Genomic DNA, 27,786 nt, shown 5'->3' on the forward strand with positions numbered 1-27,786 from the left:
ACCAGAAGCGGTTTAGTTCTGCTGGCCACATGACCCAGAAAGCTGTCTGTGGACAAATGCTGACTCTCTTGGCCTGAAAACCCCATAGTTGAATTTGACTGGTGTTTAACTGTCCAGGAGTACTTTACCTTTACCTTCGTACCTTAGCCTCACCTGTTTCCCTGAAGCTTAGGGAAGGAAGGAAGGAAGGAAGGAAGGAAGGAAGGAAGGAAGGAAGGAACATGTTGTTGTTTAGTTGTTTAGTCGTGTCCGACTCTTCGTGACCCCATGGACCAGAGCACGCCAGGCACTCCTGTCTTCCACTGCCTCCCGAAGCTTGATCAAACTCATATTCGTAGCTTCGAGAACACTGTCCAACCATCTCATCCTCTGTCGTCCCCTTCTCCTTGTGCCCTCCATCTTTCCCAACATCAGGGTCTTTTCCAGGGAGTCTTCTCTTCTCATGAGGTGGCCAAAGTATTGGAGCCTCAGCTTCAGGATCTGTCCTTCCAGTGAGCACTCAGGGCTGATTTCCTTCAGAATGGAGAGGTTTGATCTTCTTGCAGTCCATGGGACTCTCAAGAGTCTCCTCCAGCATCATAATTCAAAAGCATCAATTCTTTGGCGATGAGCCTTCTTTATGGTCCAGCTCTCACTTCCAGACATCACTACTGGGAAAAACGCAGCTTTAACTATATGGACCTTTGTCGGCAAGGTGATCTGCTTAACTAATAGAACACCTGGCAATGTGCAAAGCACTTTTCTTTGAATGCCATGTTGCAAATCAAGTTGTCTAGAGGTTCAGCGGTAGTTTATCTGCTGGGTTTTACTGCACCGAAGTTCAGAGCTGTGCATATTGTTGGAGGCCCACTTCCCAGGTGGTGACACTTTCAAACAGCAATCTTGTTGGTTCATCCATTTACATGGGTGGCATTTTCCTAACTCCAAAACTAAAAGTTGCTGGTTTGGGGCAGAATAACTAGAACTTCCTACACCAATGCGCTTCACTGATGCTGTCTCTCTCTCCTCTTCCTCCTCCTCTACCACCACCACCTGCCTTTGTAAGTTTATTGTCAGAGACGACTGAAAATGTACACAAATATCTATATCAGGGTGGGAGCATAAAGATATAATGGGAGCCTTCCTTATATAATTTCCTGGTATGATGCCTGTCGGGGGGGAAATGAAGTGAAATTATATGATGTCAGAAAATCGTGTTTCAAAATGATTGACAACATTGGAGTGTTTTGCATGGTGAAACGAGGTGGAAAATTTTAATTGCATGATGGGAGGACATAATATTTATTACACTCTTGTAACCTCCGATCGGAGGCAAGAGCTCTCCCGTTGTATATTTTGCATTAATGCGGCTGGCTAAATCTTTAAATGAGCAAGTGAAATGTACAATTCTCCATCCGAAACCATTTCCCTCTATGGCGCGTGATTAAGTTTTCACTCTCTGATAAGTCAAACAGTGTCAGAGTGACTGACACATCATCATAATGATAAAGAGATTCACCGATACATATTACTATTCTGATTCGAGCAATCTGAAAAGACAGCTTTCCTAGGTCAAAGGGAGATTAAAACAGAACGCTGCTAAAAACTCGGGCTGGAACGGAAAGCGGCAAAAATCTGCAGTGAAATCTTCCAGGGCCTTTGACATCCCAACACAGAGAGGTCCTTGTAGGGCTGAGCGAAAATGGTCCTCACCCAAACAGACCACCTGATTTGAAGGCTGTGAAGTTGAGGGAGGCCATGTCAGTGATTCGATGGGCCCCATGTACCCATCCCCATATATAAAAATACCAGTTGCTAAAAAAATAATAAAAAGAGTGTTGGCCACCAGTGGCAGCTACCATTTTCCCCCAGAATGCACTGGAATGACACAACTTCCACAGCATTTGGGGATGACACAGTGTTTGCCAAGAGGATCTCCACCATTGCAAGCAGTGTTGCTAACATGTGCTGTGGGAAGATGGATGGAAGAGGCCGTGCGCCACCAATGGTCAGCCCACTGCACTTTTCAAAGAGGTTCATACACAACTGACACAAAAGCTTCTGCCCGGCTTAGGGAGGGAGGCGTGATGCTCACCCGCACAATGCCAGGATGTCAAGACGTCACACACATGACATCGGGGGGGCGGCATCACCCTTCAAAAGCTGGTGCCTCTGGCCCAAATGGTTCCCCTACGAAAAATTTCACCCCACGCCACTGAATGGATCCCGGGCAGTTCACATGTGACCAGATTCATATTTACGTTTCTTCAATATACAGTGGTACCTTGGTTCTTGAACTTAATCTGTTTTGGGAGTCCGTTCAACTCTTGAAACCATTCAAAAACCAAGGCGCGGTTTCTGATCGGTTGCAGGAGCACTCAAGCGGAAGCCGTGTTAGACGTTCGGCTTCCGAAAAATGTTCACAAACTGGAACACTTACTTCTGGGTTTGCAGCATTCGGGAGCCAATTTGTTTGGAAACTAAGCTGTTCGGAAACCAAGGTACCAGTGTATAAATTGAATCTGAAGTCTAGCTGGAGGAAGGGACATAGCTCAGGGCTACAGCACCTGATTTGCATGCAGAAGATCCCATGTTCAATACCCAACATCTCCAGGTATGACTGACGATGTCCCCTCACCTGAAACCATGCAGAGCTGTGTCCAGTCCACATAGACAGGTGGACCATCAAGAATGGGAGCATCTGAATTTCTGCTCGTGTGTCTGCATGCGTAGAGGCATTTTGGGAAACTTGAGAATTTGGGTTCTAAAAGTACGCTGTCAGGATGTGGGCACATATCTGTGTTTGGATAATGGTGAGTGGGAATAGATGAGAAATTTGTAGCATGGCCGATCTTACGGAAGGCGTCATGTAAATTTACAGTGCTATAGAAATGTTTTATGGTAATAATAACCCTGTCTCGATTGAAAGTAGCATGGGGTTTGTTTGAGAATGGATTTTTATTTTGTAATGCTCGTGCCTATTAAGGAAGAGGCTTGAAGGACAGCTGAGCAAATATTGTAATTACGAATGAAGAATTGATCTAATGAATTTTGTCTCTTTGTTTCCCCTTGTGGAACAGAAACGAGCGGGCTGTGATTTGTCTGGCATTCAGCACCTTTCCTCCAAGTTACCAGTGGGTGGGGGGAGAGGGAACCCCTGAACTTAAACACTGGGAAAGGGTGATATACACAGCTGGGGAAGATGACCAGATCTCGTTTCCTGCAGAGTTTGGATTTGATATCCCGCTTTATCACTACCTGAAGGAGTCTTAAAGTGGCTAACATTCTCCCTTCCCTTCCTCTCCCACAACAAACACTCTGTGAGGTGAGTGAGGCTGAGAGACTTCAGAAAAGTGTGACTGGCCCAGCAGCTGCATATGGAGGAGCAGGGAATCAAACCCAGTTCACCAGATTACGAGTCCACCGCTTTTAACCACTACACCACACTGGCTCCCCTGCAAGGATGGCCAGCCTTTGGCTCTCCAGATGTGGCCGGACTACAGCTGCCATCATCACGGACTATTGGCCTTGCTGATGGGAGTTGGAAATCAACACTTCTGGAGGGAGGCAGTTTAGCTGCCTCCCCTCTACTGTAACAGCAGCTGCAGTGGACTGAGGCCATGTTCATGTCATAAATTAAAAACACTATGATACCACTGGTTGTCTTTGTTCATGGAGTTTTCATGGCAGGGATACTGGAGTGGCTTGCTGGTTCCTGCTCCAGGTGATGTATGGAAGTGAGAGCTGGACCATAAAGAAGGCTGATCGCCAAAGAATTGATGCTTTTGAATTATGATGCTGGAGGAGACTCTTGAGAGTCCCATGGACTGCAAGAAGATCAAACGCATCCATTCTTAAGGAAATTAGCCCTGAGTGCTCACTGGAAGGACAGATCCTGAAGCTGAGGCTCCAATACTTTGGCCACCTCATGAGAAGAGAAGACTCCCTGGAAAAGACCCTGATGTTGGGAAAGATGGAGGGCACAAGGAGAAGGGGACGACAGAGGATGAGATGGTTGGACAGTGTTCTCAAAGCTACCAACATGAGTTTGACAAAGCTGCAGGAGGCAGTGGAAGACAGGAGTGCCTGGTGTGCTCTGATCCATGGGGTCACGAAGAGTCGGACTCGATTAAATGACTAAACAACAACATGATACCACTTTAAACAGTCATGGCTTCCCTCTAAGAATTCTGGGAGCTGTGGCTGGTTAAGGATGCTGAGCGGGGAAAGGGGTGCCCGGGGGGGGAACCACTGTCCTCCTAATATCCTCCTCTTCTTTGAGGTGAGCATTACAAGCCCCTAAAGGGTGAAAGAGAGAACCAGTGAACTCTGCCAACATCTCTAGACACTACCAAAAAATACTTTCAGCTTAGGCGCAATGGAAAGTGGCAGTAAGAAATTCTCAGCCAAGGAATGAAAACCTCGCCTTCCTTGTCTCTGTTCAGCAAAAAACCTTCAACGTCTGATCATTAATGGAAAGTTTTTATTTTTTTTTAATAAGGATGCAGTAAACCATGAAACATCTGCGTGAGTTTGTGCATGGAGAAGCCTGTCACAATAAAGCAAAGTAAAAAATGTTGGGGTTCCTCAAATTGCAAGCCACCAAAGACCGATCTCCTGTTCTCCACCTGCACACGCTGTTCATTAACGTTTGGCCAGCATGGAAATCAGTGTCTCCAAACAAGGCAGCATAAGAGTACATCAGAGCATGGCAAAGTAATTATGAGTTTATGACATCATCTTAATATTACAAAGGAGAGAGTGGGAAGCCCAGGAGAAACTCTCGATTTCCCTTCTGGGAAGGCATTAATGGAGCCTTACAATCTGTTTCCTTTTGTTTGGATGTTACAACCAATAATGCAGTTTTATGTCGATAAATAAAGACTAAAGTTGAATAAATCCGGCGAGCTCCCGAGCCTGTGCTTTCCCATCTTGATTCACATCCCCGGCTTAAGATTTATGAGTCGTTCGCAGAGAATAAGTTGAAGCTGCAAGTTTGCAGGGCTGAAATTATTCAAAATGGTGATTAGTTTGGGAGGCGATTATGTACGTGCACCTGATCAGAGTGTCACCTGCGCCGTCGGGATGAACGGGATGAAACATTGGCGATTTTCCTGCAGTCTTCTTCACTTCCCCACAAAAGAAAAGAAATTCGAGTAGCAAAATGAAAGCCTCGGATGCGTGTTTCCATTTCCTCCATAGTTACTGAGACCTTGGGTGGTGCAGATAATTCCTCCTATTTAGGACAAGCAGCTTTGTTCTCTTTCTACCCTTTTTTTTAAAAAAAAGGAAATTTCATTCCATGCTATGGACTGTATATTCATTGATTCTGTGGAAAAGTCTTGGATATTTATTTATTTTTATATTCAACAGCATTAAACATTACAAGTAAAACAAATGAAATCTTGGCAGGTTTATAACTCAGTTGGCCTAGCCCTTAGAGACATCATCCGATTGGCTGAAATCTGGTTATGGGATGTAATCCCATTCAGTGCAGGATTCCTGATTGACTGTGCTCACATATGCAATTAGTCCAGGATACAGTGGCTCCCATATTCTGCACCACCTGAAGTTCCCAAACCGTCTCTAGAGGCAGCCCTACGTATAACGTGTTGCAGTAATCTAACCTTGAGGTTACCAGAGCATAGACAGTGGTAGTTAGGCTATCCCTGTCCAGATAGGGGCATAGCTGGGCAATAACATTTTCTTCATGCCATGCACAACATTAAAATACTTCTGTCGTGTTCATCATTACATTTTTTCTCAACAAAGGCCACATTCTCACCATACATATAAAGCACTATGACACCACTTTAAATACTCGGTGTTTCCCCGAAAGAATCCTGAGAGTTGCAGTCTGTTAAGGGCTGCCGACAAAGGTCCGTATAGTTAAAGTTAAGGTTTCCCCAGTAGTGATGTATGGAAGTGAGAGCTGGACCATAAAGAAGGCTGATTGCCGAAGAATTGATGCTTTTGAATGATGGTGCTGGAGGAGACTCTTGAGAGTCCCATGGACTGCAAGAAGATCAAACCTCTCCATTCTGAAGGAAATCAGCCCTGAGTGCTCACTGGAAGGACAAATCCTGAAGCTGAAGCTCCAATACTTTGGCCACCTCATGAAAAGAGAAGACTCCCTGGAAAAGACCCTGATGTTGGGGGTGATTGAGGGCACAAGGAGAAGGGGACGACAGAGGACAAGATGGTTGGACAGTGTTCTCGAAGCTACCAACATGAGTTTGACCAAACTGCGGGAGGCAGTGGAAGACAGGAGTGCCTGGCGTGCTCTGGTCCATGGGGTCACGAAGAGTCAGACACAACTAAACAACAACAACAACAAGGGCTCTGAAGGTTGTCAGGAGACCCCAGTTCCCCACAAAGAGGTACAGTTCCCCAGTTTCCTGGAAAGAAGGACTGGCTATTAAACCACTCTGAGAATGGTACCTCTGCGAGGGGAATTGGGGTCTCCTAGCAACTCTCATTGGGATGTGGGTGTTGCTGTGGGTTAAACCACTGAGCCTAGGGCTTGCCGATCAGAAGGTCAGTGGTTCGAATCCCCACGACGGGGTGAGCTCCCATTGCTCGGTCCCTGCTCCTGCCAACTTAGCAATTCGAAAGCACGTCAAATTGCAAGTAGATAAATAGGTACCGCTCTGGCGGGAAAGTAAATGGCGTTTCCATGCGGTGCTCTGGTTCACCAGATGTGGCTTAGTCATGCTGGTCACATGACCCGGAAGCTGTACACCGGCTCCCTCGGCCAATAAAGCGAGATGAGCGCAGCAAACCCTGGAGTCGGCCACGACTGGACCTAATGGTCAGGGGTCCCTTTACCTTTTACTAGCAACTCTCAGTACCCTTCACATACTACATCTCCCAGAATTCTTTCAGGGAAGCCATGACTATTTAAAGTGGTATCATAGTGCTTGAAACAAGAAGGTGTGAATGTTTCTTCAAATGGCCGCCAGCTGTTGCTGTGACTTCTGTCCATGTTTCCCAGAATCATGGACCCTGAGAAGATATCGTGTCATTGTTCTTTAAATGCATGGTGAGAATGTGGCCTCAGGAGGCCTCAAAGTTGCAGCCACATTGATAGCATTATTGAGAGAGGGTTCGTCGTGGAGCCTGGGAATGCAAAAGCTTGTCCCAAACCATCCATGGCCTAAGCGAGGCAGGTCTAGTTTTAGAAGCTAAGAAAAGCAAATTCATAATTTTGGTACTGCCCGGGCTTTGAAAACCACAGCTTCTGCCCCGTTATTCACAGCAGTACCACATGAGGGTGATTTTATTGCATCGTTGTAGCTTAATCACGATAGCCCAGTTTTTCGATGCAAAGCCCTCTCCATGGGTTAAGATCTATGGAGCCATATGCCACAGGAACAAGCCAAGCAATTTTAAAAGGGGGAGGGGGCATGGCAGGGAAGGGGGGGGGAATGAAATAATCATTTCTAGTAAGTTCTGACTCTGATTAAAAAACAATCTTTATGAAATAGAAGCTAATAAAATTGCTTTCCTAATTACCCTGAGCTAGTTCATTTCCCAGCAAATATAATAAAACAGACTTACTTGGCTCCAATTCACAAAATCTGAAACCAAGCTCATTATTAAGGCATTTAGTGGTGGAAAAAAATGGGGAGGGGAGGGAGAGAGAGGAGAAACTGTATGTGTGTGTGTACGTTGCCATCCCACAAAGCAGAATGCAAGACATCTTTTGAAGTTAGACCTTTGAAGTTTGGAGTTATTGCTGCGGTCTCTTTTTCTTTTTTCTTTTTTTTAAATAATGTAAAAAACCCAGGTAGTTTAGTGTTTGGGTTTAACTTCTTCTTTTTTAAAAAAAGAAAAAAGAAAAGACTCTATTCTCTTTGTCAGACAAATAGAACAGGACACCTATTATGCTATTGCTATAATATTCAGGGGAGATTTGGGGTTTAACAGAACAGAGGCTTAATTTGAAAGAAATATTTAGACCTAATACATTGTGGTTCCTAATCTTTGGGACCATTACAAAGCTGTGATACATGTACATAATACAGCAGACCATCCACTCTCCCAAGGCTATCATCCCAAAGCCTTGTACCACTCTGAAGTCTCTTTCATGTGAGAAACCTGGGATTCTGGTTATTATAAATGTATGAAGTTGCTTTGGTTTGGGGGGTTTCTGAGAATGTTTTATTTATTTTTGTTAATGCTTTAGCTTCTCTCTCTCTTTTACACACACACACACACACACACACACAGAGGGAGAGAGAGAGAGAGAGAGAGAGAGAGAGAGAGAGACAGAGACAGAGACAGAGACAGAGAGAGAGAGACCTTTTCTTTATTTGCTCTTTTACAGGGTTTAAGGATGGTGAACCAAACGTTTTATAAAATTGCATGATGCAGAAGAATTGCTCAAAACATAAAAAAGGATGTGCTTAAGTTTGTGGTTGATTTCACCTAGGAAATGACAGAGCAGAGTAAGTCTCAGATAGATAGATAGATGATAGATAGATAGATTGATAGATAGATGACATATATGATAGATAGATAGATATAGATAGATAGATTTCTCAGATATAGAAATGGTCCTGTCCTGAACGCCATAACTTCTTCTTCTTCTTCTTCTTCTTCTTCTTCTTATTATTATTATTATTATTACTATTATTATTATTATTACCCTGCCCATCTGGCTGAGTTTCCCCAGCCACGCTGGGCAGCTCCCAATCAAATGTTAAAAACAATACAGCATTAAATATTAAAAACTTCCCTAAACAGGGCTGCCTTCAAATAGGATAGCTGCTTATTTCCTTGACATCTGATGGGAGTGTGTTCCACAGGGTGGGAGCCACTACTGAGAAGGCCCCATGCCTGGTTGCCTGTAACCTCACTTCTCGCAATGAGGGAACCACCAGAAGGCCCTCGCTGCTGGATCTCAGTGTCCAAGCTGAACGGTGGGGGTGGAGACACCCCTTCAGGTATACAGGACCAAGACCATTTAGGGCTTTAAAGGTCAGCACCACTGAAATTGAAAATTTGAGCTTTGCCAATATATAATGTTGGGTCTATCCTTAACTTGTTGGGGAGTGAGGAGGTCCCAGGATTAGTGAGGTGGCCTCTTCGGGTGGACTCAACTCAAGACCATGGATGGTCATGGGTGTGCTCTTGTCTTGAGTGCAAGGCCAAATGGGGATGTTTTCCAAAATGCCCCACTATCATCTCCTCTGCTACGGATGTGACACACCCCTGGCACGCCTCCTCCATGGGCAAATCCCACCTGTCAAGGACCATGCTGAGGATGGCTGCACTGAGGAGAAATGGTGGGAGCAAACCCCCTCCCCCTGATCCTGAATCTCCCCAGGAGCAGGAGGACAGTGATGCAATGGCTGGGAAGACTAAGACAGTGAGCATTTTTCGGTTATCAACCGAGACCCTATTTCATTCACCACCACCAGGAGATGTTCAAACAGTGAATATTGAGAGCAGGGTCCTTCTCTGTGGTAGCGCACATGATCTGAGGCTCTCTAACCCCCCAAACCTAGCTGGTCCCAAGCTTTTCCCACAAGAAGGAGTAATGATGACTGCTAACTTCGTTGGCTTTAGAAGAGGATTAGACATGGAGAATAACACTATCAAAGGCTCCAGCCATGGTGGCTATGTCCTGCCCCCCACTGTTGGAGACATTATGCTTCTGAATACTAGTTTCTGGGAATCCCAAGCAGGGAGAGAGCACTGTGGAACTCAGGACCTGTCTGCAGTCTTCCCAAAACACATCTAGCTGGCCACTGTGAGAACAGGATGGTGGACGAGGTAGGACTTCTAGATGATCCAGCAGACTTCATATGTTCCTATTGTGTTTCACCGACTCATGAAACCCAGCAGGGGACAAGTTGCCAATTTTAGCTCCTTTCATTTCCTCATTTTTCCAACCTTAAGTTTGGTTCACCAAATTTCCACATCACTCTGTGATTTATTTATTTTTAAAGTCCTCATGGAAATCATCAAATGCAGATTTCTCCTAATGTACAGTTATTGTACCCAATTTGGCCTAATAATCACAGTTTGCGAGCTATTTCCCTCGGTGTGCATCGTTATATGTTACGATCCCCTATATACATTTTCAATCACACCTTCCTCTCATATACATGTTTTTTACTGGAGATTTGCATCACAAAATTCAGAGCAGCATGAATCGCAAAGAATAGCATGTTATGGGAAGTGTGGATTATGTGTGAAACAAACCAAATCTCTACCCATCCCTAAACCAAAAGTATCTTATTCACTGTGCTTATGGTTGAAAGATCTGTTTGGTTCCTGCTCTCTGAAACCATTACTGCTGCTATGCTGACTGGATATTATTACATATTTACACTCCACCTTTTTGTCTGAAGGGGCTCAATGTGGCTTACAGATAAAAACAAGAACCACTAAAAACATAAAAAACCATCATGGGATAAGGAAGTCTTCACCCATCAGCAGAAGTGTGGGAATGCTGTGGATAGTAGGAGAGGATATATTGATTAAATATTATCCTTTCTCACTCACGCTAGTGAGCTGGTAGCAGAGTACATTCCCCTGTATATTGCAGGAAGCTGGTTGGTAGATTCGTTTGAATCTCTTGAGTTAAACAATCTAGTCTGGCTTGTCCAGATTGGATTGTTCATATAAATTCCTCTTTATTCCCTCTTAAAACTAGTGCTTTTTTCTATAAAAAAAATGTTTAGGGATACTCTCATTTTCCTACTGATACTGAAATACTGCCCCACAATGAGGTCAAACTTAGATTCACTAAATGTTTAGGGGCAGCACTTTTTTCGTTAAAAAAAACAACACGTTTAGGGGTACTCTCATTTTCTTACTCATATTGAAATACTGCCCCTCAGTGAGGCCAAACTTAGATTCACAAAATGTTTAGGGGGTAGGAACGCGGGTGGCGCTGTGGGTAAAACCTCAGTGCCTAGGGCTTGCCGATCGCATGGTCGGTGGTTCAAATCCCCGCGGCGGGGTGAGCTCCCATCTTTCGGTCCCAGCTCCTGCCCACCTAGCAGTTCGAAAGCACCCCTAAGTGCAAGTAGATAAATAGGTACCGCTTTATAGCGGGAAGGTAAACGGCGTTTCTGTGTGCTGCGCTGGTGCTGGCTCGCCAGAGCAGCTTCGTCACGCTGGCCACGTGACCCGGAAGTGTCTCCGGACAGCGCTGGCCCCCGGCCTCTTAAGTGAGATGGGCGCACAACCCTAGAGTCGGACACGACTGGCCCGTACGGGCAGGGGTACCTTTACCTTTTTATACCACTGCATAACCACCACCACCACTATCCCCAGAAAAAAAGCATTGCTTAAAAAAATAAAGACACAACAGTCTTCTTTAAAAGTAATGTTTAGAACTTTATTTACATTCAGTTCACAGTATGATCCTGAAGGCAGGCTTTAGCTTGTAATTACATTAGAAAGTGTGGCTTGCATCCTTGTAGGATTGAGCCCATGTGCTGCTGGCTGAGAACCAGCTGACAGCAGACAGCAAAATAACACCAGGAAGATGGAGAGTCAAGAAGAAGGGGGAGATGGCTGCGTGACCAGCCCTTTTGTAGGGTCTGCCAGGGTCATGCCCATCTACCTTGTCACATGCAGAGGGAGGATGCTCCAGACAGGTGTGACAGGAAGTCCTCCTGGCTGGAGTAACATCCGCCTGTGTGTCCACTCTGGGCAAACAGGAAATGTTGTATTTGACTGCTACATGTTACATCCCACAAGAAGGACAGCAAGAAGGGAGTCTTTAGGGAGGGAGTTCAAAAAACATGGTTTTCTTTAGTATTGTTTTTAATTATATTTCTTAATAATTAAAAATAAATAAATCAGGGCCAGTGGTCCATCTACCTCAGTACAGTGGTACCTCAGGTTATGTACTTAATTCATTCCGGAGGTCCGTTCTTAACCTGAAACTGTTCTTAACCTGAAGCACCACTTTAGCTAATGGGGCCTCCTGCTGCCACCGCGCCGTCGGAGCACAATTTCTGTTCTCATCCTGAAGCAAAGTTCTTAACCTGAGGTACTATTTCTGGGTTAGCGGAGTCTGTAACCTGAAGCGTATGTAACCTGAGGTACCACTGTATTGACAACACTGACTGACAGTGGCTGTCCGGGATTTCATACATGGGTCTCTACCAGCCCTACCTAGAGATGGCAAGGTTTGAACCTAAGGCCTTCTACATGCTAAGCAGATGCTCTACCAATGAGCTGCAGCCCTTATTTGCTTTCATGATTTGATGGCCGCCTCTGAAGTCTTGGGTGGGTGACTACGTTTGAGAAACTCATCAGAATCCTAAAAGGGGCCACTAAGCATGAGTTTCTTTTCTTCCCAACAACCTCGGTTTTGAGGTGGTTCCCTTCATCTTTACTCAGTGTTACCATAATGCACTTTTTATGGTTTAATTCCCCCCCCCAAAAAAAATGCAGTTCTGTTTTTCAAAATTGTTCTTCTCAATTGAAATCAGGTTGTCTCTGAAGGAGCTGGACCCATTTCCTTCGGGAGCCTGAAAACAATATAATTGTTCCACTGAGACGAACAACTTAGTTAGAGCTGATCTCTACCCCACCCCCGTCTCCTGCCTACCTGTCAAATGCTTGTTTTATAAAATAAGGTTATTTTACTGGGGGATGGAGAAAGATGGCGACCAAAACTTATTTTCAAGACATAAACTCTTTCTCTCTCTCTTTCTTTCTTTCTTTCTTTCTTTCTTTCTTTCTTTCTTTTTGTCATCATCAGCTGGAGACCTTTTAGCCACTTTCCATCCATATTTACTGGGCCAGATATTCCAGTATGACCAGTAGCGGAGATTCTATGTGCAAAATCTGAGCTGAAACCATCATGTGGAGTCTCTGTTTGGGGGACCCGTTCACACTCACCTCTCATCACAAAGGATTGGATTAAATGGCCACAACTTTTCACTGATTACAATAATCCCAAAGTTTGCCATGGCATAAAGGAAGATCCCATATGAGACTCCCTTCCTGTTGAGGTCAGACAGGTCTCCTCCCCAACTTCCAGTTCCTTTTTTATTCCAACAGGCATTTAAATTGATGTCTGATTTTATAGTTTCAGCTGATTTTCTCTCTCTTACTGCATCTTTGTAAACCGCTTGATGACTGTTGTAGTTAAGCAGTATAGAAATTGTTTGGATCAGCAGTTCCCAAACATTTTTGGCCCACCTTTGTTATACTCTTTTTAACATGTGCGGAAAGCTTTTGGGGGGGGGCAAGCCTACCCAAACATGTATTTTATTCTGTACCTTTGGGGTTTTTTTATTTTAAAAAAATCTGATGGTTTTTATTTATATTTTGGTCATTTCATTATATTTACTGCTTTTGACATCTGTTTTTATTGCTATCTTTTAATGAATATTTCACAACATTTTATGTAAACTGCAGATAGATGATAGATAGATAGATAGATAGATAGATAGATAGATGATAGATAGATGATAGATAGATGATAGATGATAGATGATAGATAGATAGATAGATAGATAGATAGATAGATGATAGATAGATGATAGACAGATAGATAGATCTTGTGGTTTTCTTTATTTTTTAAATAAAAATATTCAGATGACTTCCAGGTTAGTCAAAGAGTTTTAAATTCAACCAATCTCACTTTTATATATTAAAAAGTCTCATTTTAAAAATTGTCACTGACGAAGATTATTTCTATGAGTGGGTGAGGAGGGAATGATCAGATTTGCAGAAATAATACTTTAGTGCATGGTTGAAATGCCAAGGCCTGGCTTTCAAATACAGCAGTGTTTTCATAATCTTAGTATAGCATTTCAGCGTATCATTAATTAGTCTGCTGGCCCATTTTTCCCCCCTCTAAAAAAGAAAAAGAAAGGAAAAAGGAAACACAGTAATCACTCAAGGTCACAGTTTGACTTATTTGCCATTGACGGATAACTTGCCAAACTTGGCACTCAGCTCCTTGGTACAATGGAAAATACATAGCCGTCCGGGTTAACAAAAGGCTCGCAACAAAGGCCCTGCAAATGAACATCGGCTGACTAAAATCCTAACCACATTTTCACTCTCATTAACCACAGTAGGGTATCACACAATTCCGCCCGGCTCCTGCGTCGACCACTGTGCTCCATTTTACTACCAGCGGTTTGATGGGTTTTATGGCAGCTGATATATGAAGTGGGAGTTTGGGGAGTCGTAAACAGAAGCCACAGTGTATCACAATGTGGTTTAGGGATATAATGACTGTGTTGTAAAGCAGGGGAAGACAATGCAGCAGCCGAGGCGAGGTAGCGAACCGGCAGACCAAACAGCCCGCCGTCGACTCGAGCGACAAAAGCGGGGGATCTTCCGCTGCCCGCGTCTGTTTCTCCGCATTGGCCTTCGCCACCCTGGCAGCTGATGGAGGGCATCGTTCAAAAACATTAGGGGAGGCACCTGGTTGGCCAACTCCGTCCTTTGCTGCAATGATTTCCATACTGCTTAGCTAACGGCATCTTTCCTAACAGACACAAGGCAAAGTTGCAGAAGGGTATACCGTCGATAAAACCGGTTCTGACAAATTATGGAAACAGAAAGAACTTACTCCGAATGTCTGCTGATTTTTAAATCTACGTCAAGTTCAACAGGGAAGGAACCTGTCTGATCTTAGCTGGAAGGGAGTTCCACAGGACAGGACATACAGGACCATGAATCTGAACCATGAGGGGTCACTAACAGAGAATCCCCCCCCCCCCAAAAAAAAATATCAGTGATCAGGAAGGGATGGAAAGATTCACATGGTTCTTCAGGTATCATGGACCCAATATTTAAAGATGTTTTTTGTTCCATAAAATGTATATACCACTTGATTGTAGAGAAACCATCAACCTCAAAGCAGTTAACGAAAAGAATAGAGCAATACAATTATCAGTAAAAGAGCTGAAAAAATCAAAACCAGCAATAAACTAAAAAATCACCAGTATTCTAACTACCTGGATAGGCTTATCAAAAAACAAAAATGTTTTTAGCAGGCGCTGAAAAGCATATAGTGAAGGAACCTGCCTAACATCAATAGGCAAGGAGTTCCAAAGTAGTAGTAGTAATAATAATAATAATAATAATAATAATAATAATAATAATACTTTCTTTATTTATTTATTATACCCCGCCCATCTGGCTGGGTTTCTCCAGCCACTCTGGGTGGCTCCCAACAGAATATTAAAAACATGATCAAACATCAAACATGAAAAGCTTCCCTAAACAGGGTTGCCTTCGGGTTTGCTGCCACAATAAGAGATCAATTTCTTATAAATGCAGAAGGGGTATTATTTGCCAATGAATACAGGAATATTGGGCTTGGCCCAATAACCTATGGGCAGTCAGTGTAAGCTTTTAAGCACACCCACATTGTGTGCTTCCATCAGGGGTAGCCAACATGGGGTAGCCAACATGGTGCCTTCTGAATGTTGGACTATCATCTTTAAGCATCCGTCACTTCCCACTTTGTGGAGTCAAAACATACACCATCATGTGATAGACAAAGATCCCATGACTGCAATCATAGACCAGGAATTCTAACAGGGACAGCCTAAGTCGCTTTGCCCTTTTAAAGAAAGGAAGAGCCCTGGAGCTGAAGGAACTGGCTACCAATCAGCTAAGTTCAAGAAAGACCAGAACAACTTGGCAACAGGTTACTTGAAAGACCACCTGCCCCAGTATACACCTGAAAGACCACTTAGATCATCTGGAGAACTGGGGGAAGCCAGTGTGTTGTAATGGTTTAGTCAGAAATCATTTCTCCCCCCCCCCCCTTTCTTAACTTTATTTTTCAGTTTCTAAAAAGAAATATCTCCATATACCACCATCCCTCCCAAGAAACAATCCACACATATACAATGTAAACAAGCACAGTCAAATATTAAGTAAGTTTGGAAATAGTTTAGAACTGATTACATTAGTTAGGCGTCTTCTACTCTCCGCCTAAGGGAGACGGAGGGACGTGGGTGGCTCTGTGGGTTAAACCACAGAGCCTAGGGCTTGCCAATCAGAAGGTCGACGATTCTAATCCCCGGGATGGGGTGAGTGCCCGTTGCTCGGTCCCTGCTCCTGCCAACCTAGCAGTTCGAAAGCACGTCAAAGTGCAAGTAGATAAATAGGTACCGCTCCGGCGGGAAGGTAAACGGTGTTTCCATGCACTGCTCTGGTTCGCCAGAAGCGGCTTAGTCATGCTGGCCACATGACCTGGAAGCTGTACGCCAGCTCCCTCGGCCTATAGAGCGAGATGAGCGCTGCAACCCCAGAGTCGTCCGCGACTGGACCTAATAGTCAGGGGTGCCTTTACCTTTACCTTTACTCTCCGCCTTAACAGATTGTCCCAGAATGTCTGATCTCCTGCATTCCCCCCAGATCTACCAGTAGATCCCCGCATACTTGCTGCCCATCCCTAGTCTACCAGGGATTTTTTTCAGAGCATGTTCCTTGCTGCTCTGTGCTTTACTACATTGCCTTATTGTGCTGCATAACAAATGGGCGTTTTCTAGGTCAAGAGCTACTGGGTCCAGTTTTTCAAGCGCCTTGAACAAAAACGATGTTGCCTTTCCCCCAACGCCCTCCCGAACTCAGGATGGTAAACAGTAACCTATGCAGAATTGAATTACAACCCGACTCCCCCTGCCATCCATCTTTTCCTGTTTCTGTTTTGCTTGCCACAGCTGCAAAAGGTATTGAGTGCTGCAAGATATACTTAGTTTTTCCAAAGCCGTGCGCAACTTGTTATAGATGGCCCCGTGTCCAGGTAGAGGTTAAGGAGGTCCTTTGTTGTTCTAGTTTTCGCTTGTCCCTGACACTGCAGCCTAATCATTCCACATAATAACCACCCTGATACACAGGCCTGAGTCAAAGTCACAAGTCAATAAATCCATTCCCATCCTCCCTTTCAGGCAGAGTGTTGAATAGCACTGAGTGTGCAGAGTCATAGAGCCCTCCAGTCTATCACCTCAAGGTCATCCGGCTTATAGTGCACAAACTTTCTTTCCTTTAAGTGCCTTCTGCACTGAAGAGCAATATATACAATACGGAGCCAGGGCTCAGCGTTAGAAAACCGATTTCCCCCTGTAGCGCTATTCAGCGGTGGTGGCTGGTGACCATTGGGACTGATTGGGCAGAAAGCAGGGAGCCCAACAGTAGGGGGCGCTAGAGCCAGCGACAGGCAGGGCCAACTAATGCTCGTTTTGTTCCCATGGGCTACTCCTGAGCTCTATGAGGGCATCAATGAGACATTGGCGGAGGAAGAGGAGTGCGGAAGGAGCGCACCACCCCCAGAAGTGCCATCCCGGTGCGGTGCCATCCGGCTGCCCCCTGCCCACACTGGGCGCCACGCCCCCAGGATGTGTATCACGCCCCTGCTCTCCACCCCCATTGCCGGAGCATGAAGCTCCACCGCTGCAATGAGATGCATGTTTTTTTCACTTGTACGCTGCTTTTCCGCACAGAGAAGTCATGCTGAAAGTGGCTTGCAGCATAGAAACAGAGATGGAGGAGGGAGAAGCTGCCAGGCAATGCTGGGCTGGTTGTTGAGTATAAGGACTGCCAGGTGAGGTCTGGTGGATCCTGTGTCTGGGACAACCCAGACATATGGCAATCCCACTGGTGGAGATAGGTGCCATGGGCTGGGTAGATGCAGAGGAATGGTGGGAGGCATCAGCTGGGAAACCCCCCAAGGGAAGAAGGCTCAGAGCCAGAGGACTGGTGGTGGAACGACAATGAGTGACGAGAGAGAGAGGAAGGAGCAGACTGAGAGAGGAGGCGTCCTGAGCTGACTGGTGTGAGTTCCACTGACCTTGTGTGAGTTATTGCTGACCAGCTCCTGGCACCCGCTCCTGAAAATTGATGGATCAGTGCCCCATTTGCTCTAGTGGACAAGCCTCCAATACTATTCATGCACTGCTGTCAAGTGTGAGATCTGGCAAGCATATGAAACCTGTGCTCAAAATTCTGCGATATCTCCTGATTTGTTACTGGGCCAAGTTCAACGTTTTTCTTTTATTGGGGCCAGTTTGAGACCAGTTTTCTTGAGGAAGCAGCCTGCCCTATATGTATCTGTTTGCCTGTGGAAATTGGTGCTTCTTCAAGTCTCTCCTTTCTGGCGAACCACTGCCATTCCTTGCAGCCAATACTGAGCTCAATAGACCCAGTATAAGACAGGTTCCTGTATCCTGTTTTGATTCTTTTCAGAGAGAGAGAGAGAGAGAGAGAGAGAGAGAGAGAGAGAGAGAGAGAGAGAGAGAGATCTTGTTATTTTTTGCTTTGATTCTGGCCAAACCAAGACAGAACACATGATCAACTTTTATTTTAACTTAGGCATGTTGCTCTGGGTATTGAAAGTGTGCTTTAAAAAAATTTGATCTGCTGATTTGCAACCTAAGATACCACCACCACCACCACCGGCTCCCCTTATCTTGGTTATTATGTTCATTTCTTCATTTCAGGTTATCGTTTTTATCTTCCTTATTTACTTAAGATTTACCTGTTCTTTGTAAGCAGCAACATCCTGCAATCTCTTTGCTGTAAGAACCTCCCCTACTGGCCATCAATCACTGGGTATTGTTATTGGTATGTCGAAACATCACTAAACTTTGTTAAATTATACCTTTATAATTTACATTGGTGTGATTGTGGTTCTGGGGATTGCCGAGCCATAGAAGAAAACACAATTAGAGGTTTATGTGCGGCGGGGAGGTGGGGGAATGTGAAATGAAGATCCTTGGTGCTTTTCCTACCAGAGTAGATTGAGGAGCAAATTCCCACCTCCCACAAAAAAAAATGTGGCTCCCAGGACTCCCCTTTGCCTCTATGGAAGCAGAGAATTCGAGCATGGGAACCCCTGCAAAGCTCACAACACAAGAAGCATATCCAAAGAGAGAGGTAGAGAGCCCCAGACTCAGAAGCAAATGTGGCCTTCCAATTCTCTCTTATCAAGTCCTCAAGACCACATCCTTCTTCCCCTTCCCACCCTCTACTGACCCTACTTCACTCCCTCCTTAGGTGTTTTTTGCCTGCCTGGAATTTGTCCTAGAACTCATCATGATGCCTCTAGCTTCTCTCCGTGGAATACCATAATCCCACACCTTGCGTGCATTGTTGTTGTTGTTGTTTAGTCATGTCCGACTCTTCATGACCCCATGGACTATAGCACGCCAGGCACTCCTGTCTTCCACTGCCTCCCACAGTTTGGTCAAACTCATGCTGGTAGCTTCGAGAACACTGTCCAACCATCTCGTCCTCTGTCGTCCCCTTCTCCTTGTGCCCTCCATCTTTCCCAACATTTTCCAGGGAGTCTTTCCTTCTCATGAGGTGGCCAAAGTATTGGAGCCTCAGCTTCAGGATCTATCCTTCCAGTGAGCACTCAGGGGTGATTTCCTTCAGAATGGATCGGTTTGATCTTCTTGCAGCCCATGGGAGTCTCAAGAGTCTCCTCCAGCACCATAATTCAAAAGCATCAATTCTTCGGCGATCAGGCTTCTTTATGGTCCAGCTCTCACTTCCATACATCACTACTGGGAAAACCATAGCTTTAACAATACAGACCTTTGTTGGCTAGGTGATGTCTCTGCTTTTTAAGATGCTGTCTAGGTTTGTCATTGCTTTTCTCCCAAGAAGCTTGCGTGCATTAGCTAGTACAATTTCAACCCCACGCAGTTGAAGGGCTGGTTGAAATGGCACAAGTCAAATCTCAAGCAAGGCAAAGAGCTCAGAAGCTCCTTCTGCCCAAGGTCCACTGATGGGTCCCCATTCTGGAAAGAGCTTTTAAGCTCTCTCCCTTGCTTGGGAAGAGGGCAAGCCCTGTTCAGCATCACGGTTGTAGGGTGCTCTCATGAGATCTCATGGGGCAATCCAAATTTAGGAAGATCTCGGGTGACCATCCCTAGTCTGGGAGTGATGTGGATGTGCTCTCTCTACTCCCCAAACACTAGCCATTGGGTGGCTCCATGGGTTTGAGTATATGCAATTTCTGTGTACATAAGGAACTCTTGGAACTGAACCCCTGCATAAGATTTGGGATTACTCTACTGTGTACTGTGTAGACTTTGAGTGCTACAGGCCGTGTGCTGGAGGAGGAGGAAGCAGAAGCAGATATGAGAGAGAGAGAGAGAGAGAGAGAGAGAGAGAGAGAGAGAGAGAGAGAGGCTGGAGAACCTGGTCTTCAAGTCCCTTAGCAGCTATGGTCAACCAGGCACACCCTGAGGAAAGAGAACATTCTGATTTTCTGAGGCTTCCTGAAGTGAAGCTATAACACTTAGCTTCATTTTCAAAACCATTTAGGGGGAAATGGGAGCTTCCTAGGGTCCTGGCCTGCTTAGAGGGACCTGCCTTTTCTAGAGCTGACCTGACTTGACCCAACCTAACTTGACCTGGACTTGACTTGATTTTGCCTGATCTGAATTGTCCTGCTTGAAAGAGGCTCTGCCCAAGCCCCAAAGCCCAGGAGAACAGGTTAATACTTGGCTTCTTAACATATGTTATACCAAGTCAGATCAGCAGCCAGTGTGGTGTAGTGGTTAAGAGCGGTAGTCTCGTAATCTGGGGAACCGGGTTCGCGTCTCCGCTCCTTCACATGCAGCTGCTGGGTGACCTTGGGCTAGTCACACTTCTTTGAAGTCTCTCAGCCCCACTCACCTCACAGAGTGTTTGTTGTGGGGGAGGAAGGGAAAGGCGATTGTTAGCCGCTTTGAGACTCCTTAAAAGGAGTGAAAGGCGGGATATCAAATCCAAACTCTTCTTCTTCTTCAGCCTTTGTAGTCCAGCTCCAACACGACAGAATGGATGCAGGGTCAGTGCATATTGATGCATGGGAAAGAAGGGTGAATTTGCAAAGCACTAAGATAAATGGGAAGGGACGCGGGTGGTGCTGTGGGTTAAACCACAGAGCCTAGGACTTGCTGATCAGAAGGTCCTCAGTTCAAATCCCTGTGATGGGGTGAGCTCCCGTTTCTCGGTCCCTGCTCCTGCCAACCTAGCAGTTCAAAAGCACGTCAAAGTGCAAGTAGATAAACTCCGGCGGGAAGGTAAACGGCGTTTCCGTGCACTGCTCTGGTTCGCCAGAAGCAGCTTAGTCATGCTGGCCACATGACCCAGAAGCTGTACGCCAGCTCCCTTGGCCAATAAAGCGAGATGAGCGCCACAACCCCAAGTCGGTCACGACTGGACCTAATGGTCAGGGTTCCCTTTACCTTTAAGATAAATGGATGAGGAGTAGCTTCTGATAATCTTTGGCTGGGAGGTGAACTGGATCCAGTACAATGGTACCTCGGGTTAAGTACTTAATTCGTCCTGGAGGTCCGTTCTTAACCTGAAACTGTTCTTAACCTGAAGCACCACTTTAGCTAATGGTGCCTCCTGCTGCCGGAGCAAGATTTCTGTTCTCATCCTGAAGCAAAGTTCTTAACCCGAGGTACTATTTCTGGGTTAGCAGAGTCTGTAACCTGAAGCATATGTAACCTGAAGCATATGTAACCCGAGGTACTACTGTATCTGTCTTTTTCAAATACAACTGCTGGCTGGGTCCCCTATACTGAGTCGAACTACTGTTTGTTTTTAGCAAGGGTTACAGAGCATGTGCTTCGCATGGTGGAAGCATCTCTAAGCAAGGCTGGGGAGTACTTTTGTCTGAAATCCCCGAGAGCCATTGTAATCACAAGCTAGATGCCCCAAGAGCCTGACTCCTTGCTCCTGAAGTTTCTACTATAGCGGAAAGAAACCAAGCCACGGATCGACATGAAAGCCCTGCCCTGTCTTCTCCAAGCAGCAGCAACTCTCCAGGGTCTTGGCCAGGCATCTATTCCAGCCTTATGACCTGAGTTCCTGAGAGCCAGTGTGGTGTAGTGGTTAAGAGTGGTAGACTTATAATCTGGTGAACTGGGTTCGCTTCCCCGCTCTTCCACATGCAGCTGCTGGGTGACCTTGGGCCAGTCACACTTCTCTGCAGTCTCTCAGCTTCACTCACCTCACAGAGTGTTTGTTGTGGGGGAGGAAAGGAAAGGAGAATGTTAGCCGCTTTGAGACTCCTTAGGGTAGTGATAAAGCGGGATATCAAATCCAAACTCCTCTTCTTCTTCTTCTTCTTCTTCTTCTTCTTCTTCTTCTTCTTCTTCTTCTTCTTCTTCTTCTTCCTCACTGTAGAAGCCAAAGATCCTGGTCCTGGGTCCTTCAATTGCCCCCAAGACTAGGCCTTGCTGGCTCAGGAGCGCACAGCTCACATCTTATACTGGAAGCATCCCACAATGTCAACTTCTGGAAGACGGGGGCCAAATCAATGCAGTCAGATCAGATGTTTGCAGAGTGGCGAGAATCTAGCCCGGCCAGCTGACACAGCCCTGGAGCCTTTCCTCTTCTCGGTTACTCCATGGTTTATTTTTCACCCAGCGGAGCACAGACTTCTAAAAACTCTTTGAGCGACTCAGCAATGCTTTTGCCCAGGGGCTGTCTTCTCAAGTGCCCGGCTGGCTTGCAAAGCGGCCTCCATGGAGAATGTGATCCGCTCCCTCAAGGCTCCCGGACAGAAGCCGTTTCCACAACGGCAGCTCCTGGATCCGGTTCAGATGCCAGCTGAGGAGTGTCGAAAGCCGAGCCTGATCCCTTTCCCTCTGCGCTTTGCAAATCCATCCTCCGCTCACCTCCAGCTCCCGCAATGTGCAATGACCCTGCGGCAATTCTTTCATGTTTATGGCTGCGACTCCCCGCTTTCCTTGCTTTTTCAAACAAAGTCAGCAATAAAAAGAGAGGGTCCCCGCCTGTGTTTGCTTCATTGCTCGGATGTAAATCAATGGCTGCAGTGTCTTGACGTTGTGGTGTCTGGTAGACTTGAAACTCATAAAAGACAAGAGAGCCTTGGAAATACATACCTCGGGGCTGACGTGCACTTTCAGCCTCACCTGTTGGGGACTGCAGTCTTCTTCTATGCTGCCGGGAGGGGGGGGGAGAGTTCACCCCAAGGACCATATTCCCTAATTAACAACCTCCCGAGGGCCACATTCCGATGATGAGCAAAGGCAAAAATGTCCAGGGTGAGAGAGGTGACTCTTATGGTTGTGTTCCTATGTTCTAAAAAAGGTAAAGGTAAAGGGACCCCTGACATTTAAGTCCAGTCGCAGACAACTCTGGGGTTGAGGCTCTCATCTCGCTTTACTGGCCGAGGGAGCTGGCGTTTGTCTGCAGACAGTTTTCTGGGTCATGTGGCCAGCATGAATAAGCCGCTTCTGGCGCAACGGAACACCGAAACCAGAGCAGCGCACGGAAATGCCGTTTACCTTCCCACCGGAGTGGTACTTATTTATCTACTTGCACTTTAACATGCTTTCGAACTGCTAGATTGGCAGGAGCTGGGACAGAGCAATGGGAGCTCACCCCCGTCGCGGAGATTCGAACCACCACCCTTCTGATCTGCAGGCTCAAGAGGCTCAGTGGTTTTAGACCACAGCGTCACCCGCTATATTCTAGACACCTAAAAAAACAAAACAAAAAACAAAAAAACAAAAAACCCAAGTCTACACAAATGCACCTCTGTCCAGGCAAACTAGAGGCATTACGCAAGTTTGAAGGATGCATTTAAGCCAGGTCAAAGCACTCAAGGAAGACAGAAACAGGGGTGGTGAGGAATGTCACACAGGGGAGAGTTCAGAAGGCCAGAAAAAGAGAGGCATATTTGGGCCCCATGCTTGGGTTCCCTACCCCTGGATCTACACAATGACAATATGGGAAGACCACTTGCTAAATCAGTCCAGGAAACAGGGTATCCTTTCCCAATTACGCTCTTCCTCCCACAAAGGTTGGGAAAAGGCTGCTTTAGGGTAATTTCCCTTAAGAAGTTCTGGTATTCCTACAAATCTTGAGGTTCTCCCAATGCTCTTGATACCTCCCATTTGCACATGGATGCTGTCCTTTTAAAGACACTCACAACTGTGTAACACTTTGCTTGGACTGAATGTTAGAAGGTTCGGCACAGACAGAAGGAAGTAATATTATTATTATTATTATTATTATTATTATTATTATTTATACAGTAGTACCTCGGGTTACAGACGCTTCGGGTTACACGTTTTCAGGTTGCAGACTTCAGGAAACCCAGAAGTACCGGAAAGGGTTACTTCCGGGTTTCAACGCTTGTGCATGCGCAGAAGTGCCAAATCGCATCACGCACATGCGCAGAAGTGTCGCTGCAGGTTACGAATGCTGCGGGTTGTGGACGTGCCTCTATCACGGATTACGTCTGCAACCCAAGGTTCCGCTGTATACCGCCCTATACCCAGAGGTCTAAGGGCAGTTCACAAAAAAGATCATAATATAGAAAATAAAAGCAAAAACCCAATAATATCCCCCCACCCCAAAAAAAGAACCACATCTGAAAAGGGTGTTCATCAGGTCAACCAAAGGCCTGGTTAAAAAGGAATGTTTTTGCCTGCCACCTAAAGGTGTATAATGGAGGCGCCAGGTGAACTTCCCTGGGGAGAGCATTCCACAAACGGGGAGCCACTGCAGAGAAGGCCCAGTTCTCGTGTTGCCGCCCTCCAGACCTCTTGGGGAAGAGGCACATGAAGGAGGGCCTCAGAAGATGACCTCAGAGCCTGGGTAGGTTCATATGGAAAGAGGCGGTCCTTGAGGTATTGTGGTCTTGAGATGTTTAAGTATTTCTTCCCATAGCACATATTTTATGGAATTCTCTTCTACAAGAGGCAGCTGTGGCTACCAGGTTACATAGCTTTAAAAGAGGATCAGACTGGTGAAATCTGTGATGATCCGCTGGCAGAGACCTATTGGTCACAATATTGAAATGGCTGCATGTGAGAAGCTATGGAATGTAGATTTAAAATTCGCAGTACGTTATACAATGAAAGGAAATTATATGAAAATGATATATAGATTGTATTTACCTCCTAGCAGACTTCCAAAAATGTATAAATCAAAATCAATTCTTTGGTTGTAAATGTAAAGAAAAAGAAGGCACTTTCTATCATATCTGGTGGTCCTGTAAGAGAATAAAAGCTTTCTGGGAAATGATTTACAATGAATTGAAGAAAATGTTTAAAATAACTTTTAGTAAAAAAAACCCAGAAGCTTTTCTTTTAGGGATAGTGAATACAGAAATTGTGAAGGACCTTAGAAATTTGTTTATGTATGCTACAACCTCAGCCAGGGGTGGAAAGAGGTTGCTGTGCCAACTAAGGAAGAGTGGCTGATTAAATTGATGGATTACGCCGAAATGGCAAAATTAACGGGTGTGGTAAGAAACCAAGAGGGGAGGGGAATTTATTAAGGAGTGGGGAACATTTGTGGAATATTTGAAAAAAACATGGTATGCAACTAAGTGCTTGAGTAGGGTTTGCTTAAACCAAGCAGTTAAAAGTATTACCAAGATTAATTGTAGAATAATTAAAAAATGGATTAAAGTAGAAAATGCAGTGTTGAAAATTTAACTAAGAGAAGAAACCACTAAAGGGGGGAGGGAAGTCTGATATGTATTTATACTGGAAGTATGTGATTGTAAGATGTGTATTTGTAAACTTTTGAAAAACACACACACACACACACACACTGTGATGATGGAGGCAGCAATTCTTCTGAATATCAATTCATGGGAATCACAGGTGAGATGCTATCTAAATGGACTACCGGCCTGATCCAGCAGGGCTCTTTTAAATAGGGGAGGGGCTTCTTTCTTCTTGGAGGAAAGGAAGTTTGCATATGCTCAGAAGCACATAGCCCAAGGTGCCAACAAATGATGTAAACCTCTTCCCCCTTTGAATCATCTCCTAGAAAATAGAGCTTAACAACTTTCGGGTTTTTACTTTTTAAAATAGGACAACCCTATCCTAGAAGCCAGAAGCGTCTGTCATTCCAAAGGTGAAAATGAGATCACCCCGCCTGCTTTTGCCTGAGCAGTTATCCCACGTCCCCTCAGAACACACACACAAAAACAATGCTATTATTCATATTAATTTACCTTTGTACTTCATACTAGCAAAGGGAATTTACAGACCTCTAAGAGCTGGGAGGCCCTTAACAAAGCAAACAAACTGTAACTCATCGCTGTATTCTTCCTTCAAGCCTAATGGGGGATGCCTTCCTTTTTTCTTTCCCAACTTCAAAAAAAGAATGTAATTCCTGTTTGTATCTGAAATTTTAAAAAAGAGACCAGTATAGAATCATAGAATCATATGGGGTCGTCTAGTCCAACCCCTTACAATGCAGGAATTTCAGCTAAAGCATCCACGACAGATGGCCATCCAAGCAGGGGCATACAAAGTGGGGGGCAGAGGGGGCCGTCCGCCATGGGTGCCCCTCTGGGAGTGTGTGACAAGATAGCCCCTGTCTCCCCCCAGCTGTAGAGCGGCCGAGGGTGCATGCAGTCAGTATGGGCGCCGCTCGCACAGCATCCATACGGGCTGCCACTCTTGCACACCATTCATATGGGCGTCTGTACGGGCTGCCTCTTGCACGGTGACCGTATGGGCTGCCGCACGTGCGCAGTCGGTACAGATGTCGCACATGTGCCACCGGGCAGTTCACCCCGCCCCTTGGCTCAAAGGAATAAGAGTCCACCACATCTTGTGGGAGTCTGTTCCACTGCTGAACAGCTCTTACTGTCAGAAAGGTTTTCCTAGTGTTTAGTCGTAATCTCCTTTCTTGCAGCTCAAAGCCATTGGTTTGAGTTCTACCTTCCAGAGCAGGATAAAACAAGCATCTTCCCTCCTTTTGGTTTTAAACACAGTGTAAGGTGGTCTCTCTGTGAGTATATTGTATTCAATTATGGGGTATCAGAGTTTTTAGGGGCTAATCAGGCTGGGATAGTTGAGATAGCAGGCTTGTTGGTTTTTGAATGTCTGATGTAGATCTTTCAATTTCGTTGTTCTCTGTGGGACAATGACAATAAAGATTATTGTATCATCTCATATCCTTCATGTGACAGCCCTGCAGATATTTGAAGATGGCTATCATGCCTTTTCTCAGTCTCCTCTTTTCCATGCTAAACATACCCAGCTCCTTCAACCATTCCTCATAAGGCTTAGTTTCCAGACCCTTGATCATCTTGGTTGCCCTGCTCTGCATTCGTTCCAGCTTGTCACCATCCTTCTTAAATTGTGGTGCCCAGAATTGGACACAGTATCCTAGGTGTGGTCTGACCAAGGCAGAATAGAATGCTACTATTACTTCCCTTGATCTGGACACTATACCTCTGTTGATACAGCCTAGAATAGCATTAGCCTTTTTTTGCTGCTGCATCACACTGTTGATAAGCGCCTGGAACCCCTGGAATCTCATACTGCCCAGATGAAATGTAGCAGACCAAAGTTATAAAGACCTGATATCGACAGGTTTGTCCATTCCTAACTACCCTATCCAGCTCAAGAACACAACCCGTTGGATAACTATAGCATTCCTGGGCTGAAATCCTTGTCACGGAGGCACGTCTCCAGGTTCTAATAACAATTCGAATCTTCTGGTGCTCCCCGTCATTAGATAGAATAAATTATCATGGCAGGTGGAGAGGAGGAAATGAATCCATGCTTAAAAGGACGAAGGGAGGGAGGGGGAAATATATCTAAGGAGCAATATATCAGACCAGCATGTAGAATATCCAGCAGAGGGGATGCTTTTAATGAAGTGGTGATTTCTGAATCCATGCTGAACAAGCCTGGAGTAAGAAGGGTCTTGATTCCAATGCCTAAGGTAATGGAGAAGGAACTGACTTACGCTGTTCACAAACTCCTGGAGACCATAAATCAAAAAAGAGATGATACGTTTATTTTCATAAGGTGCACAGACAGGGAAATCCAACTGATGCTTGCTTTTTCT

Source organism: Podarcis filfolensis (genome assembly GCF_964270895.1).
Source record: "Podarcis filfolensis genome assembly, chromosome: 3".
NCBI lineage: Eukaryota > Metazoa > Chordata > Lepidosauria > Squamata > Lacertidae > Podarcis > Podarcis filfolensis.